Source organism: Rhynchophorus ferrugineus, unplaced genomic scaffold (genome assembly GCF_030347505.1).
Source record: "Rhynchophorus ferrugineus isolate W39M unplaced genomic scaffold, kcgeb_rfMv2 rfM1, whole genome shotgun sequence".
Taxonomy (NCBI): domain Eukaryota; kingdom Metazoa; phylum Arthropoda; class Insecta; order Coleoptera; family Curculionidae; genus Rhynchophorus; species Rhynchophorus ferrugineus.
Genome location: NW_027472580.1, coordinates 60979578 through 60998758, shown reverse-complemented (window position 1 = coordinate 60998758; position 19181 = coordinate 60979578). Strand labels below are relative to the sequence as shown.

General features: G+C 28.0%; 1 protein-coding gene across 1 annotated transcript in view; it reads right to left on the bottom strand.

Annotated features, from left to right (window-relative positions):
• Window positions 1-11473, bottom strand: part of LOC143193341 (protein 5NUC) — a 78461-nt gene extending 66988 nt beyond the window's left edge. Inside the window, exon 1 of the mRNA XM_076399533.1 lies at window positions 11342-11473. The gene's annotated coding sequence lies outside the window, so the exon portion shown is untranslated. The remainder of the gene's footprint in view (window positions 1-11341) is intronic.
• Between the last annotated feature and the right edge of the window lie 7708 nt (window positions 11474-19181).

Here is a 19181-nt window from a genome sequence, read left to right as displayed (position 1 = left end):
CATCTACTTCGTAATGTTAGACAAAAATAAACGTTCTTTCCTTATCAACTGGCAAGTCATTCTATACATTCTAAGAGACCGTATTAAATTTTATTGGATGTCCTATTCTAGTAAGTAATTGCGCCTTAAAAGTCTATTAGCTCAAATACGTTTTGAGGATGTCCACGAAGAAGTAGCAATTATAATGTTGTGAATTATTTGCGGCCAAGTAGAGCCTGTTAACTTGCAAATTCATTCTTATGATGAAACGATGAAATAAAATGCTACCAGAACATTCAGATTTAATCATACAATTTAAAAGTGTTATGATAACATAGTTGGATGCAAAGAGCTACTCAAAGTTATGAAAAATAGCGAGAACATGTCACAAAACATATCATATTCTGTAATCACTAAAACTAGCAAAAAACAAGCAGCAAATAAAATATTCACGTGTCCATCAAAGGGTGTGATCAATGATCAGAGCTTTAGAGGGTTACAGACTTTTTGAAATGAATAAACAGATGCTGTGGTAAAACATGGGTTCGTTCGAAATATTATGAATTTACTATGGCGCTTTAGATTTTCCATAGTAACGTATTAGTATTAGAATCATCTAAATCATGTCTTATTATTTATTACTGTTGTATATACGGGCAAATCAAACTAAACCTGCAATCGTTCCCCAGTTGCTTAATGCGTCTCTTTTTAAACCACCATCCTTTATCAAAACAATTTTACAGAGAAATTAAAAACATTAATAATAGAACAAGTTTATTTCTTATGAACAAGTTATGAATTAAAGCGATAATTAAAATAAACATGACAGTGATTTGATGAATAATTCACCCGACTACAATACAGCAATGCATTGTGATGAAGTAATGTTAATCAGCAATGAAACCACCAATAAATGTTTAATTTAATTAACATCATTTTAATAGAGTTAATGTAGCGTTTTAGTTTAAATGTGTATTGAAGATACAGGATAATATTACGTGAGTTTGTCTTATGACTACAGAACCTCGGTTTCATATCTAATTTGAAAATGTATCTTATTCGAATCCCTATTAAGAAAAGCCAGTATGTAACAGGAGGTAACTTCTTCTTCGCTCTTCTTTTAACAAAATACAAATAAACTTTGTTGCATATAAATAATGTGAAACCTTCGGATTGTCGGAGTCGGAAGCTCGATCTTCAAGGTACCGCCTATTAATTTTCGGTATAATATACGTATTTAAATTAGTTTAAAATATAAATAAAAACGAATCCGAAATAAATTACAAAATATATTGATATACATGACATATGAGTATTTCAGGTTATTAAAATTATCATATTTAAAACATATCATGGTCACATGCTGTCGTTATAATGACAAGATACTAACTAAGAAAAAGTATCTTGGTTACTAAATACTTTGATATAATTCATCAATAGTGGAATTAAAACATAATATATTTTTTTAAATATTTTTTAATAAACAGGTTGTTGTTTTGTTAAATTTATTCCAAAAGTGATACTTTTTCTTCATTAGTCAATTCTGTCAACAGTTAATTAATTATCTGCTTGGTTGTATTATATAACAAAACATATACTGGATTATAAATGATTAAAACTAAAAAACATCTATTCTGTTTGATAGTAATATATAGGTCATGATAAACGTTGCCAAAATATTTATTATTTATCGAAAATAAAAATAGAGATTGCCAACATTTTAGATATATTCTGAAATCACTTCAAACTAATTGATGGCTACATTAACGTTATTTTATATTCACCAAAGCAATGAGTTTTGTACTTCCATTTTGGTGTTTTATTACGAGTAATTTATTTAATGTTTTATACCTATGAACGTTTTGGGTAAACTATTCCTAATAAATTTCATACTTTATCATATGTTAAAATACTTTAAGTGTACATTGTACATATAACAAACAAATAACAAATATGCAGTCAATAATGCTGTTGTAACTACTACTAATAATTTTATTATCAAGTGTTTGTATGTATTTTGATCAGATTGATGAAAATACAATGTATCACTATAAACAACTGTTGAACAATCTAATCCAAATGTTATATTTAACGGTTTTTGGCATTTTTATACATAAAATAATAGTATACTCGTTGTATATTAATCATGGAACGCTAAACTCATATTTTGACTTTCATTACATTTGTTGTTTGATATTAAGAAATATGTTACCGAAGCCTCCCCCCTAAACGATGTTCTATGGGCAAGAATTTGAAGGTTTGAAGGCAATGGTTTGAATTTAAGAAATAAGCTAGAGGTCCGACGAAGCTGAAACAGGCTGACGGGATAACTGGGGACTGATATAAGATAAAATCTGTACGAAAATGTGTTATCATGAAGTTATTGGGCATCTATACCAGCTTCTGAGCTATGAAATAATAATGAACAACACCATGATTTTTATGCCTTACAATTCCTTGATAAAGATAGTGTTTTTAATGGAGGTGATTGAATGAATTCAGATTAATTATAGCATTGTTGATGACATAAACGGATGAGCCATAGTCCAAAAAAACGTATATACTAGCATCATGATGTTATTATCACGTGTTTAAATATTTCAATTATTAAATATATAATGTTTACGTGGGTTTTTGTGGTATTAATATTTTTGCGGTATCAATACATGATTAAATATAATTATCTTTTAAATGACTTTGATTATCCTTTGTCTTTATTTTAGAGGTTTAAATCCAGCTCAGCGAAATATAAATTTAAGTCATAATTCTACGTATTCTTATTACATCTACTATTAATATCACTTTTTTATTCTAATCTAACTGGATTTGTTTAATTGCTTTGTAGTACATTGGTGAATTGAGCTAAAATTGAGCTTATAACTTCATTAAGATGTCAATAGTTTAGATGTGAATATAGTCATTTAGTCAACAATGCTTTTTCAATAATATAAAATACAATTTTTGTATACTTACCAATACTATAATATCAGGCCTATAAATTAATTTGTACTAATTAATTCTATTAATTAATTAATTTTGTATTACTGTGTATTAAATCTTATCGGACATTGATAGATTTGTAAGCTATTTCATGTTGAAGACACAGCCAGCCTGACAAACTTCACTTTTTTCAATTCATCGGTCATTTCATCGAATTATGAATAAAAATGTTTTACAGTGCAGTTTCAGACAATGTTTGAATTTGTACCGAGTAAATCGCATGTGCAGGAAGTTTTACTTTTTACTTCAATTTGAAGAAAAAGCCGGCTGAAGGTCACCGAATGCTGTGTGGCGCTTACGGTATATGAATTGTCGATTTTGACATATGAATACTGGTTCCGACGTTTTAAAAATGGCGATTTTAATGCGAAGACAAAAAGATTTCTAGAGAACCGAAAATTTTGAATACGAACATATGAAGACACTACTCGGTGAAAGCATCAATGTGTAACGATATCGACTACAATTGATGCGTTTGAACTAAGCATTGCGCGAAAAACCGCCAAAATACGAGCAAGGACTCTACAATGTTATTCTTAAACATGACAATACCCAACTATATGTTGCAACCCCGACTGAAAACGTACTTGGAAACATAAAAATGAGAAGTGCTGCTTCATTCCATTTATTGCCACTTATTCCGACATATAAGACGTGAGCTGTCTAGACAGCTCTTCTTGTCTTATGAAGGTACCAAAAAATGGATCGATCTGTGGATAGCCTTAAAAGATACATCGTTATTTCCAGGTCAAATCAATAAAATTCTTAAAAGATTAGCCGCTAAAGAATTCTTAGAAAATTAGCCGCTATCGATGGACAATACTTTAAATAAAATAGACTGCACCGGTTTTTCAAATAAATAATAGGCCTTTATATATAATTTTGAAATAATTTATAAAATCAATATCATAGTTTAATATCCTAATATAGGATGTTAAAGGTAATAATTAACTTAAAATATAAAACAACTTAAATTAAAACACATTTAACAATATCCTGCAAACCTATTTATGACCTAAAAGAAAACGTAACCTGACCTAAAAGTGACCGGTATCAACTGTCAAAACTACTTAAAGACTGAGAATTCATTCGTTTTTTATAAATTCAAAACTTTATTATGAAAACTTGTTAGAAATTATTATTACTGAAGTAATCAGAGTTTCCTATGATTAAAACAACATTTTTATTTCATTTGGTTTACATGTTTTTTTGAGATTACCCTAAAGTCCGTCTGTTTTTACAAATCTTCATAAAAAATATTACTTCTTGCTCAGTCAGACTATGTAACATCAATTGAAATAGGTAATAATGAATGAGGAAGAATTCAGCTGTCTACGAGTTTAAAAACAATATCAATTTATTCAATCAATTGCTATAGCTAGAGATTTTCCATCCATTCCATGTAGCTTCACTCAAATTAAGTTCCCAATTACTCAGTCTCAGCTTTTAAGTAAGGTTGGTTTAAAGCAATTTTTGTTAACTTTATTGAAATTATAACATCAAAACCAATACTAATATGTCGTTATTAATATAATAACTAATAATAATAATAAAATAACTAATAATAATAATAAATAATGCAAAATTGTAAATACGTTGTAAATTATGACATTTATATACTCATTATAAATTTATAAATGCCTCAATACTAATTAACAATATTAGTACATTTTGTTTGCAATTCTATTATAATTTTTATTGTGCAATTATTGTGAAATATTTATGATAAGAAAATATACATTTTACACAAAATGTAACTTCTATTTTTGTTAAAAACGTGTTTTATATACAAATTTTTTTATATTTATAATATAAAATTTAAAAGCATATATTTAAAATTAAGTATTAAAATGTTTATATTCGCAAATAAAAATTGTAATTTTTTAACAAGAATACATTTTATATGATGTACACTTGAAAAAAGATATAATATTGTACAACCTTTTTTCGCCATTTTACTATAAGCGGCGGAAACAGTGGTCAAAATAAATAATGGATGCCATGCAATAAGGTTAGCAACTACCAACAATAATAAACAAAATAATATATTAACAATGACTCGTGTCTGAATCAAAATGAATTATACTTGTTTAAGTCAAGTACCAGTTGACCGCTTTTACTGAAAGAAAGTCCTGTAAATTGAAAGACAAACGTTAAATATAATGAACAAAAAAGTTAATGGAATAATTATTCAAATTTACATTAACCAAGCTTAATTTTAACTTTCAAAAAATTTGGTATACTCTCTATAAAAATATTAATTTACATTAACATAAAATAAGGCAGATCTAATAACTCTAAAACTCAACAGGAAATTGAAACAACAATTATATTTTTTTTTAATTTGTATTTCTATGTTCAATAAAAATGTTAAAATATTGAACATATGTGCTCCTTTATCCTGAAAGTTTATTAACCAAAATAAATTCGACGAATATTATGATATAAACAACTATTTTCAGCAATGTTTTAAACATTATTACGTAACAAAACCATATGTTATTTCATCGATTTTTATTTTGACAATTAAACAACATTAGTAATATATAAATATAAATGTATACGTCGAATAACTTTAAGCCATTCCTTTCTGAAAATTAATAATTTCTTCAAAATGTTATTAATAATAATGAACAAGGGTAAATATGGCTAATAGAAAAAATATTCCTTATTTCTCTTTCTAGCTTTTTATCTACTTCTTCAACGATATTTTAGTCAGTCAATATCAGTCGCATAACGTTATCTTTTATTGTTTCAGTTCTTAGACTGATTTGAAACCAATAGAATTTGATACTATTTTTTCGAGGCCTATTTTGAAGCAAACGACAAATCGTACTACAAAAATGGTATCGAAAAGTTGGAATGTTGCTATAATCAGTGTATCACCCTTGAAGGAAATTATGTTGAATAAAAAAAATTAATTTTGCCAAAAAAATGTGTTTTACTGTGGTAGGCCGGGGACTTTAATTGACCTGGTAGAATAGATCTGAAACGCTGCATCATTTTGTGCCCCAGTTGAATAAGTCTCCTCTTTTTTCGTAAAATAAAAAATGAAGTTTTTGTTGTCTTAAACCCTTCAACTTTCATAACTTTCAAATGTATCCAAACGTATCCCATGTTTATTTTGTCTATATACATTGATAGAATGTAAATGTTGTAACTCCTACTCATTCCCAACATTTTCAAAATTTTAATGGACTTCATGGAATTAAGAAAAAATCAACTAATTTATCAACTTATAGTGGTTTTACAAATTTAAATAGCGTTTGATGTAAACATGTCCGAAGCAACGCCTTCAATTGTTTGCTTCAAATTAGCTTTATGGTCGCTCGTAATAATTTTATTTATTTCAGATCTAAATTTTTAAAATAGTAATATCTTGTATTGTGAACAAGTATTGTCTAACAAGTTGTATTCAAGGAATTAAACACTTTCTTTTTTTATCTCAATGATACTAACACTCATTTTATATAAGAAAAATTTTGGATGTACTTCTTAATCGTGTAGCTTATGGTAATTTGGCATCTGCGGTTGAATAATAAACAAACATATTAAATAGACAGCGAATGAAATCTTATAATCTTAAATAGTATCTGTTAAAAAATATCAAGAACATGAATTTTAAGTAGAAGTCTATTGAAATGTAAATAATAATAATATAATATAATAATAATACTATTTAGAATGTTTGTTAATAATTTAACAATATCATAAATAAAAATATTTCACTAATAGTATATAATCAAAGAATTAGCACGATTAGGAAATCTAAAAACAAATGGACACTTAAAATAAACTTATCTATATCTAATAGTTACCAATAATTTAATCAATTATATTAAAGCTAAATTATTATATTACTGAAACATTCTTTTTTATATTGTTTCCTCATATTCTATACGATATTTTTCCACTAAAGCATATATAGGCCACCCAATGTCTATCTCTGTTATGTTATAAATAGACATGGAATCATTATTAAAATATATAAAAAAATTATATTATACCATTCCAAACCACCAATGTTTTTTTTCTATATGTTAAAATCGGACTTATAATGTTTATTATGTTTTTATTTACATACTTATTATTTATTTTTCAATATATATTTAAAGCAAAGTAGCAAATTATCTAAAAGGTAAAAATTTATAATTTTGTAAATGTATTTTCCATCTATCTATTTTCAAATTCCAAAGGCCAAAAGTATCACCTTGCTTTAATTTGTGTTAATTAACCTTAATTAATTAACCTAAAGTGGCCAAACTGCTGAAGCCATATGTTTTATATAACTACTATTGTGATACCAAAAATGTTTTTTTAGAAAAATCACTTAATAGTAATAAATCAAAGCATACTATTCTGACTCTCGGTAATGATACATATTTTTTAATATATAAATTATACAAAAATAGAGTAAGTAGAGTAAACCAATAAAGCAATAAGTATTAACGGTTTCGACGCGAATATTTTGCAGATAAATACCAATATGACATGACCTTTAGATCTGAAACTCTGGACATTATTCATAATTTCATAATTAGTTAGACCCGGGTTTTATTGAGTGATATGTTAGTGTAAGATGAATGACAGCAAATAGACATAAATAAGAGTAAATATAGACAATAAATTACTCTTATTTGTTACATACGATCGTAATTGGAGAAATTAAAAGTGAAAATTGATTTACTGAATCAATTTCCTTATTAAATATTGCGAAATTTTACTCCAAGCTTGCGACACAATACAACAAATAAGTTATATTTACAGCCAACTACTGGCTGGACTACAGACAAGGCAGTCACTAACTTAAAAACCATCTAGATCTTATGCTTTTACCTACATTACTACTGCAATTGCAAATATAAAGGTGACTATAGAAGCTGTAGGAGGACCGTCCTAACAGGTGAATTGAAAAGTCCCCGGCCTGGCACATAGATGGCGCTACTAGAATTAAATTCATATGTTTTTACTTAGCCCTAACCCTTAGAAGTTACGTGTATAAATTTGCCAGCTGTCGGATCATTAGTTTGTTAATTATAGCATTTTGAGTGAAGCAACTTTTGTTATTGTGAAAAAAATTAATAAAAAGAAATTTCGCGTATTGATAAAATATTGCTATTTGAAGGGAAAAAATAGAGTTGAAGCAAAAACTTGGCTTGATGCCGAGTTTCCGGACACTGCCCCAGGAAAATCAACCATCAAGGATTGGTATTCAAAGACGTGGTGAAATGAGCACCGAGCAAGAAGTTGTTACCGACGAAAACATTAAAAAATCAACAAAATAATTTTGAATGACCGTAAATTGAACACTCTAAAAATATCAACTGAACGTGTACATCATATCATTCACGACTATTTGGGTATTAGAAAGCTCTGTGCAAAGTGGGTGCCGCGCAAGCTTACTTTTGACCAAAAACAACGGCGAGTTGATGTTGAATATGGCTCCATCATTTCACTCTGAAGTTCAATCAACAGTGGACTGCACACGATGAACCCGCTCCAAAGCGTGGGAAAACGCAACAGTCGGTTGGCAAGGTTATGGCGTCTGTAGTTTGGGATGCGCATGGAATAATTTTCATTGACTACCTTGAAAAAGGAAAGACCATCAACAGCGACTATTACATAGCGTTATTGGACCGTTTGAAGGACGAAATCACCGAAAAATGGCCGCATTTGCAGAAAAAGAAAGTGCTGCTTTACTAAAACAATGCATCAAATTACAATTCAGTGAAAACGATGTCAAAAATCCATAAATTGGGCTTCGAATTGCTTCCTCGTCCACCATATTCTCCAGACCTGGCCCCCAGCGACTCTCGGTAATGTTCTCAGATCTCAAAAGAATGTTCAGTGGGAAGAAATTTTCGTTGAATGAAGAGGTGATCGCCGAAACTGAGGCCTATTTTTAAGCAAAGTTAAAATTGTACTACAAAAATGGTCTTGAACAGTTGGAGGGTTGCTATAGTCAGTGTATCACCTTTGAAGGGAATTATGTTGAATAAAAAAAACTGATTTTGTCAAAAAACTGTGTTTTACTATGGTAGGCCGGGGACTTTTCAATTGACCTGTTACCTTGACAACTGCGACTACCAAGCTGGCACTTTTTTACTGCACATATTTTTAGCTCTGTTTTCGAAATGTTCCATTCAATCCCACATATTTTCGATTGAATTTCAATCTGAATGAATCTCCATGAATAAGTTGCCCTTCAATGTCATGTTGTCATCTCCTTCAAATTATTTATAATACTTTAAATTTTTATAATTACTACCATCTTCTTTAAAATTTAACTTTATAGGGTTAGGATTGGTAGTACTTTTTATTAGTCAAATCTCTACTTCTCATCTACATACTTTGTTGGTTTACTTGAAATGAGCTCAGTTGTTCATAATTGATTAAATAATTAATTAAAAATTACTAAATTTCTTTGTTTCACAATTGTATAAATATTAAAACTATTCTATATATAACCGACCAATACAGTATGGTATAATTGATAACATATACATACGCAAATATCATAATGGCAACAAAATCGAGACAAATTACGTTACATTATTTGAATAGGTTTTTATGAATTACTCCTTGATTTGATAAACGTTCGTATGTACAATGGATTACATTTCCCGTTTGTACATCTTATTTGACATTGTGTTCTTACATTGTTAAAAATTAAAATGTCATTTATCTTTATTGACGTCTATAATAATTTCAATGAAAATTTGCGAAAATGTTAAACTCGAATGTTGTAAACGAATAAAACTACTTAATCATTGTTATTTAATGCACGCGGTACGTTTTAGCATTATTGATAACATTTGATACGCTCCAAAAGTAAAAATAATTAATCAATTTAACAATTTATTCCTATTAAAATGTGATCATGTTTGTACGAGAAAGGAGAAATAATGTTGTATATTTAAAAAAGTCTTGTCCTATATTGTTGCAAAAAATGTGCTATAAAATTATATAATGTATACATGATAAAATGGTTAAATAATTTTAATTGTAGTGATTTCATTGAATTATTGCGTTATGCAAATAAACAATATATTTTGCAATAAACAATTGAATTTGTAAATAAATGCCCCTCAAATGTTGATATCTTCTTGCTTATATAATACTGCAGATAAAATATTTGTTTAAAAATGATAAAATATTATGTTTATTTATTTATATTTAATAAAACATTAGAATACTAATATATATTATCTTCAAATTTCAGTATTATTTTTATACTTAATGATAATCATTACTATCACTGTGATTTTGGAGGATTAATTTTGGGGGCGAAAGTTACGCTACTTGCAAGTTCTATTACGACAATGTCGACGACGCTGAAACAAAACATTTTAATTTTATCTATTTAATTTCACTTTTTATTATATTGAAACTCATGGAATGTTGTTGAGAATGACGAACATATACTAACGATACAAATTTACAAGTATTTGTGATTCCTAGACAGATAACAAATGATCAGCCAAAATGATCCGAACATAGAGAATTGGAAGCTCAAACTGAGAAAATAGTGAGATAAAAATTGAGATAAGTGTTGCATCAAAAAAATGAAATAAAAATAGTAATTTCTTTTTATATTAATAATGTTATATATATTATATTTATATTAATATTAATTTAGTTTTTTCTATTAATTTACTAATATTTTATCATTAATTTCTATTAATTTGGTATAATTTGGGATATTTAAATATTAATTTATACCATTTCTTAATTTTAATAACCATATTTCTTGTGCAGTAGAAACGTATAATGATGTTTCCTTTTATGATGAATCCTTTTTAAATGAAGTAAATTTAATTTATAACATTCCAACTGATAGTGATTTGATATATTTTCATACATGTGATTTAATTCAGTTCGATTTGTTATGACCATTTAATGGTTTAATTATTTTCGTTAACATATATTTCTACTGCAATATAAGTTAAATTATATCATATATTATTTAATCATATAATAAAATCCGAAGTTTCAACTCTATTTGTTACTGAATTAATTTTAAATTATTTACTTATAGATCACGTCATTGCATGAACTAAAATAATAAAATAGAAAATTAATGGTTCACAATATTGACGTTAAGAAATCATAATTAGTCCCCAAACATTATTAAAAAATATTAATTAAATATACGCTATATTAGAATATTGATAATTACATTGACTTAAATACATTAAAATATTTATTATTTGGTAATGTAATTAATATGTTTTCGTTTTAAATTATTGTTTTTAATCCATCGTTTAGAAATAAAATTGAAGTAAATATTATCAACACAAATAATTACAGCATAATTACAACAGTAAAAATAATAAAAAGCATTTGAATAATTTCAACATACCAAAGAATATACTGGATACTCGGGTGTTCTGTTTGTTTTAAATACACGTACCATTCATACGCGCGGTTTTATTCGACAAGCAACTATTCAAAATCACCTTCTGATCGTCGCGATAGCGTGGGTACAACTGAGCGAGCAAGCTTTTTGTTATTTTTTGAGCTTTTTTGCCGCCAAAAAGAGTGGTGGGAGCAACCACAAATAAAAGTCGACTTTATAATAAAAGTTTCTCCGAAAGGTGATCATTGTGAACCCATGCTGATATATACGTACTATATGTGTGCATGTAATTTATAATGGTTAAGTAATGATTTATGTAAAATTATTTAAACATTTACTACTATATATACTAAGTTAGAAGCTTCAGTTTCATATTTCCGCAGAAGTTAAGAATAATTTACAATTAATTAATTACTAATTATTATACTGAACAAAACAATATTATAATCAGTATATCTTAATACATGTGTTGCAAATTTCAGTACCTTTTCGGTTCGGCTTTAAGTTATTTAAGTTTTCTCAGTTGACTCTAAACAATGTTTCCAAGTACTTTTTTAATAATTTTTAGCGAAGAGATTTAATGAGAAAATCATTAGTTATAATTTCAATCTCTTCAGGCAAAGTGCTTCACAAAATTTATATATATATATATATATATATATATATATATATATATATATATATATATATATAATATAATAAAATATATATAGACGCAGACTGCAGACGATATTCATAGTGGACAATGTTACGACTTCATAACATTAAGTTTTTTTTATTGTTTAATTATTGCATTGTCGGTATATTTTAATATATTCACCTCACTACACAACACTACACAAGATCAGTTTGTGTCCTGTTCTGATGGTATCCAAAAGCTGCAATACTTCAATATTCTCAGGAGAATGGAGACTTTACTCATGCCCCCTTGCAATTCTCTTGATTTCTTCTTCTTCTTCTTTTCTGGTTCTTTTCTTTTCTTATATGTTCCTTCCAGCGAAGTTCATTCAAGATTCATTCCGAGATATTTAGTGTTGTTACTCTATGGAATGATAGTATTATTTAATATTATTAGTGCTTGTACGGTCTGTTTATAAGTGAATTCACATGTACAGATTTACTTTAATTAATTCTTATTTTGCAAGCTTGTTTCCAATTATTTATATTGTCACTTGTCTGTTGATCATTATAATTTCCGCCATCTTCTAAATGCCTTGGGACATGTTTTAATCTAAATGTTTGATCAAGTTGGTAGGTTCTATAATTGCCGTTCTTGGTAGTTTTTGCAGTAATTCTCCTGATATTAAATAGTAGCCTGGTGATTTTCCTGGGGATAACAATAAGTGATATACAAATGTAAATATATGATGTTTGATTTTTTGAATGTCAGTCAATATCCGAATGTCTTGATGTACATTATCATTTCTATAGTGATTTCTTCAGTGATATTTTTTAACAATTTGTTATGAAAAACTTATGTATGTACTAATTTTTGCATATATTTATAATTGAAATTCATAGGTCCTTATTCCATCTTCCATATTTGACAATTTCAACTTCTTTCGGATATTTTATCATGTTTCTGACCAATTATTTTCTTTTCGTAGTTTTGCTTTAAAATTAATCCTAATATACTTGGCATTGTTTTTATTGAATGGTGATATTATTTATGGAGATATGCGTAGTTTAGTTATATATGAACTCAATGTACTCTGATCTACCTTCATTAATCTTTCTTTTTATGTATGTGTCCAATTATATACGCTTTGTTGCTGCATCCTCACCATTGTTCCTAATAATAACTATAACTGTAACAGTATCACCAGCAAATGTAACTAGGTGATATGTTCTATTTGTGGATAATCATTTATGAGGAGAAAAATTGGTCTGAGTATATTGCTTTGCAGAACAAGGTCCCTCTTATTTGACTCTAAACATTCTAACTGGTATTTAAGAATTTAAAAGTTTAGTGTACATTTTCTGTAAATTTTAGATGAGTTATGTCTTATTAATGACAAAACTGTTAGAACTTAGGCCATGATATATGTGATTCGATAACCTGATTACTGAATTTCTTGGCTAATAAAACCTATCTGAACCTGACTAATTCTCAATGGTATCTTGCTAAAATAAGTACATAAGTTCAAGTACTTAAGGGATGTAAAGCCAGAGAACAAAGTGACATTTATCGATGAAAAAAACATACTCTAGGAACACTCGCTTCTGTAAGATAGAAACAAGGGAAATGTTAAAATCTAGTCTAAAATCAGGCTCTTTCGATCGATTATCTTGCCACTCTCTCTATACGCCTCGGATACACTCTGACGGTCTAGCTAATTTATAAGTTTGAAGCATTTTAAGTACAATACTTAAAGCAAATTCCACATGTTTTTCTCCGATATTTTATTAGAAATAAAGTTATTCATTTAAGATACGACAATCTTATCGAATACTGGCTGTGGATTGATTATGACTATGGCCATTTTCTTATTTTAGCCATCAAGATGAATGTTAAAACTTAATAGTTACCAATTATATTAAACTTAAAATACTAGCTGCATTAGGAAATATTTTAGTACATTTGTTATAAATGTAAAAATATATGCATACATTATTTTTATGAATAAGGATTTTTAATCATCTGTAATTAATTCGGTTTGGAGAAAGTTATTATTTTGTAATTAAAGTAAACAGATGATCTATTATGATGGTGATATATTGCCAGAAGATTTATCGCCTTTATATACTTCGACAATCAAAGAGCGAAAACAACGATGTCAGAAGTTCACGATCTCTCAAAAAGAATTTGTTTTTTAGTATTATCTTTGATTTGAACATAAATCGTCTATATTTGTTTTGACAATGTGTAATTAAATAATTTAATATAATATTTATTATCAATATTATTTAAATCATGTTATTAAATGTTTACTTTTACTTTAATTTTGGAAACAAATACAGGTTTTATTAATGAATTATTAAAATATATTTCTCCATTATTGTAAGAACCATTTAACACAGTAAACAGTCTTTCAATCTAAAAATAAAAACAATGTTTTGACAATGAAAATGATTAATAATGAGATTCATGATCCCATAGAAGAAGTATATATATTTAATGTAATATATCGATAGGAAACAATAATTATAAGTTGCATTATCTGAAGAATATAGCAGATAAAGTAAGTCATTTCTATCGCTATTCCACAAAATCATTTGTTGCATTTCTTCTTATAAAAATATCGTGTTTCCTTCAATGCTCGACTAAAATCAATCAAATGCAATCAATTTTTTTTAAACCAAACAACCATTTCTTCGTTCCGCTTGAGTAACTCATAATAAAGTAATACCTGTTATACCCACCACATCCATTCTTCATCCCCAAGATTAAAGTTACATTTTGAAGCATCTGATCTAATATACTATCCCAAGCTATTTGTTTACAAACACGTTATCGTTATAGAGGAAGGCAGTGCTGGCTTATACGTTATTCAAGGAAAACTTACTCAAGGTTTAAAAACAATCATTATTTTGCTATTTAGGTATTATAATATTTCCCGAGATTACAATATATAATGTAGTAATCTTTGTTATTTTTAACATTAAAAGTATTCCGACAATATATTTAAAATATTAAAAGTTCCAATAATGGATTTAGCAGATAATCGATAAGACCGTGTTGACAATTTTTTTTTTGTTGAAGGTGTGAAGTACTGCTCGACTAACCTATTAATCATTGACCGAAAGAAGTAGAAAGGGCAATTCATCAGACGGTGAGTATAACCCGTGAGTAAAAGATTTTCATTAAACCATCCCATCATATATAGCTTTTATGAATTTTGCAAGATCAAACAAATTGTCTCAAAATTATCTGAAAATATTTTTACTTTTGTGACGACAGTTTTTACTCACTGACAGATTCAAGCCTATTAATTTTTATATATAATTTTACCTGTTCTATATACATAATTATGCTAGCTATATGCTTGTCAATTTCCGCTTGTCTATTTTTTTATTAATTACGTACTATTTTATACTATTTAAGTATTAATTTCAATTCATTGCGAATTCCTTTAATAATTTAGTTCCGATTATAATATACGTTCAATTCCTCTGTCAAGCTCTGATAACCTCTCTCGACAATTTATTTCACAAAAGTCAGCATTGCTATGAGCTTATAAAAACAATCGGTCTGCAGGTTTCCCAAATCAAAAATTAAATAAAAGCTCTTCGTAAATAACACCCACTCAATTCAAAATCCAAATGGAGGAAAAAACACATGGTAATATGAAAATCTATAGAACGACTGAACTGACAAGGCTAATTTTTGTTTTGAAATAGCCAGTATTTTAATGCCAGTAAATAATGCATTATAATATAGTAATGGAAAGAAAACTCAATAGGGGTCTCTGGAGAAAAATTTCTCTACGTCCACTATCTAGATGCGTCAATTTAAATCTCTATTATCAGCAAAGAAAACGTTTTTCTGTGAAGACATTTGGTTGGCTTTTTGATAAAATTTGCCATGCAGGTGCGGCACGTGACATCCCTGACCTTATATTTTATTTACCAATGAAGTTTTAATAAAATATAATTTATGTCCAGTTTCATTTTTTCCCATTAGTATCTGTTAATTAATGGGATCTATTAGAGTTCTGACTTTTTGTTTTATTATGTTGGAAACATATTCTTCACACTTTTCTGTTATAATTCTATTAACTCCTTTAATCCAAAAATATGTCATACACTTATTCGTATTCTTAACATAATATTTTAACCTAAAAACCATTACGTATTATACAACGAAATTGGTTAAAATTTATATTAAAATAAAATATATGTGAAATTACTGTGATATTATTAACATACATATCAGAATCTAGGAATAAGATAAAGCTTACACACATGCTTATAATAAAACAATCATGACGGAGTTGCTAAGTATGGCATGAGATATTTGCCTTGACTCTATAAACTTTATTTCATCTCGGTATATAGATTGAGCCATAACAGATTATAAACAAATATTTCACTTCTTTTTATACATATATATTTAAGGCATATGTACATTGATTTGTATACTTAGTCAAAATATATTTCTTTATATAAATTAACTTCTTAAAATGTATGCGATGCAGCTCTTCTTGTAGAATAATCACGTTTTTCTTCTAATTTTTGACATTGTTTCATTTTAGGTTATCACATGAACCAATTAAATGCCTTTGCTGGTTCTCAGCATAGCGATTCAAACAAGTAATACGTTCAAAATAATGACATCTTGATATTGAAATTGCTTATAAAGTTAAATCTATTTTCTCTGTGTATATAATGTTTTAAACATAGAAAATAATTTCTAAGCACTGACTGTCTAATATTTTATTGCTATTTATATTTCAGACAAATTTAGTTATTTTATGTAAAACTAAATGAAAAATAATAACATCAATAACTTCACATACTAACCGCAGTGATCACCGGCAAGAGACAAAAAATGTTAGCAATCATGTTGGTGAATCACAAATGCGTTCGCGATTGATTGGCAATGAAGTCGATAGGCTTAGAATGTAACGGGGTCATCATATCAAACATAACAATAGCTAATACGATAGAATGAAATTAATCGATTCCGCGTTACTACCATCAGATACAAATCATCAATTCTTACAAATTTATTTTCTGGATAATTATGCGATAGATCCAAGCGAATTATTATCCAAGAATTACAAACCTTTCTTCATTAGAAAAACGATTTAATCAAAATGTCCAAAATATCGTTCGATCAGATGAGCCATAATATCGTTATAAGATCTGATAAAACATCTACCGGTGGACACGCGTGGAGGTTTGATTCATTGACAAGCGACGAGGTGGCTAATGTCATTATCGAAAAAAGTTTGCGAGGTAATTGTAGGTGATACGGATCTTCTAGTAGCTAATATTTAAATCCAATATTATTTCTTTGTGTTTCTGTTTGTAAATAGATCGTTTTTAATAGTCCAATAGACTTATGTCCACCTATTGAAATCAATCATCCGTGGCTATTTCGTATGGTAGCTTTGATCAGTTTCAGTCCAACAAAGCACACCTGATATTCTGATAAACTTATTCAAGGTTTCAAAACAATAATTCTTGTACTACTTTGGTGCTATAATACTTTTCCAGGTTACAATATATAATATTTTAATCCTTATTTACCCTTTTTTATAATAATAAATATTGTTGTAAAATGGTGTATGTAAATAGACAAACTTTTTTGACAGCTACAGTATGTTAAATATTAACACGATGTTCAAATATCGACATAAAAATTGAAAATTTGCGTTTATTGCGCAATGAGAAAATTAATATGGCTAGGTATTATTTATTTTAACACTGTTATTTAAAGATTGAGTGGCAATTATAAAAACATTAGCCTAATATAAAGGAGAATATAATGTTCTAACATTATATTCAGCAAGGTTATTTATAAACTATTCACCAGTGTCTTAATTTGCCCGATATAGGACAAATGTTTGCTGATTATTACGGAAAAGTCATTCGTTTGGCGCTAGAGATTCCCGCTACATGTGAACAAAAACATTAAAACAGTAACATCAGATACTGCATCAAACATTTAGACGAGGGCTAAGTCTAAAAAGTAGAACACCAATAAGGTACTGGAATATTTGTCAATTTTTAAGTAAAATAGCTGAAACTATAGAAATAGTTCTTCTTTCATCCTTATAAATCATTATAACTATCAGGGTAATAACGGGAATTAGTAACACCGCCAATCATTAATATTTCAAATACTTAATTTCCTAACTACATACATGAATTAACAATCATTAAATTAAGAACAATGGTAAAATCCTATTGGTGATTGCAATTAGGTGAACAGACTTGCCATCCGGTATGGTGATACAGATTTCTAAATTATTTTGAAATTCATTGTTTTAGCGCTATATTTTTTAATACAAATATAATTCGCAATACAGAGTCATTTGGCTTAAGAATAAATAAAGACAAACGCATTAACCAAGACGGACTATCTGCAATTGAAAATCTCAACGGCATTCGACAAGACAAAGTAATTGTATCTACCGTTGAAGTAATAAGCCGAATCGGATACGCCAAGATCCAAGTCAACACAACAATCAACCCGTAAAATCATAGACTATTATTGTAGAGAGCGGTTTAATGGACATAAGGTTAGCAGTATCGAAATATGGTAAAAAATATTCGATAGTCTGTAACAGCAACAGAAGATTACTAATTACGATATAGACACTCGGAGATAGTGTGCCTGTTATAATGAAAGTCCTAAGCATCGAAATGATATGATCAACATTTTGAATGAAATATTTGGATCAAAAATATATTCCGAAACAACTTTCAAAAATAATTAATAAGATTTCATGCTACGTTCCATCACTGTTGAAGAAGGCAGAAAAGAAATCGACAATTTTCATTGAGAAAACTATCCCAAATAGTTTATAAAATTATCAGACAAATTAACGAATTGAAATAAAAATGTTAAAACTCTCATCCAAAACTCCATTTTCGAAATATCAACCATATAAAGGTAATTTAGTTCGGATTCACACTTCATTGGTGGGATTCATAAATTAAAAAATCACTGAAACTAGTTTATTAAAGTTCAGGCAGATTTTACTAAAAAAAATAAATGTAATTGTAATGTAATTAAATAAATTAAATCAAAAAACTTTATTGAAATAAGTATAATAATAATAGTCAATTTTATTATTAAACTGGTATACAAAGGATGAGCAGCATATATACACAATATTTATTTATTCATAAGACAGTGAGCAATCATTTGCTCTTAAAACAGCTGCCAATA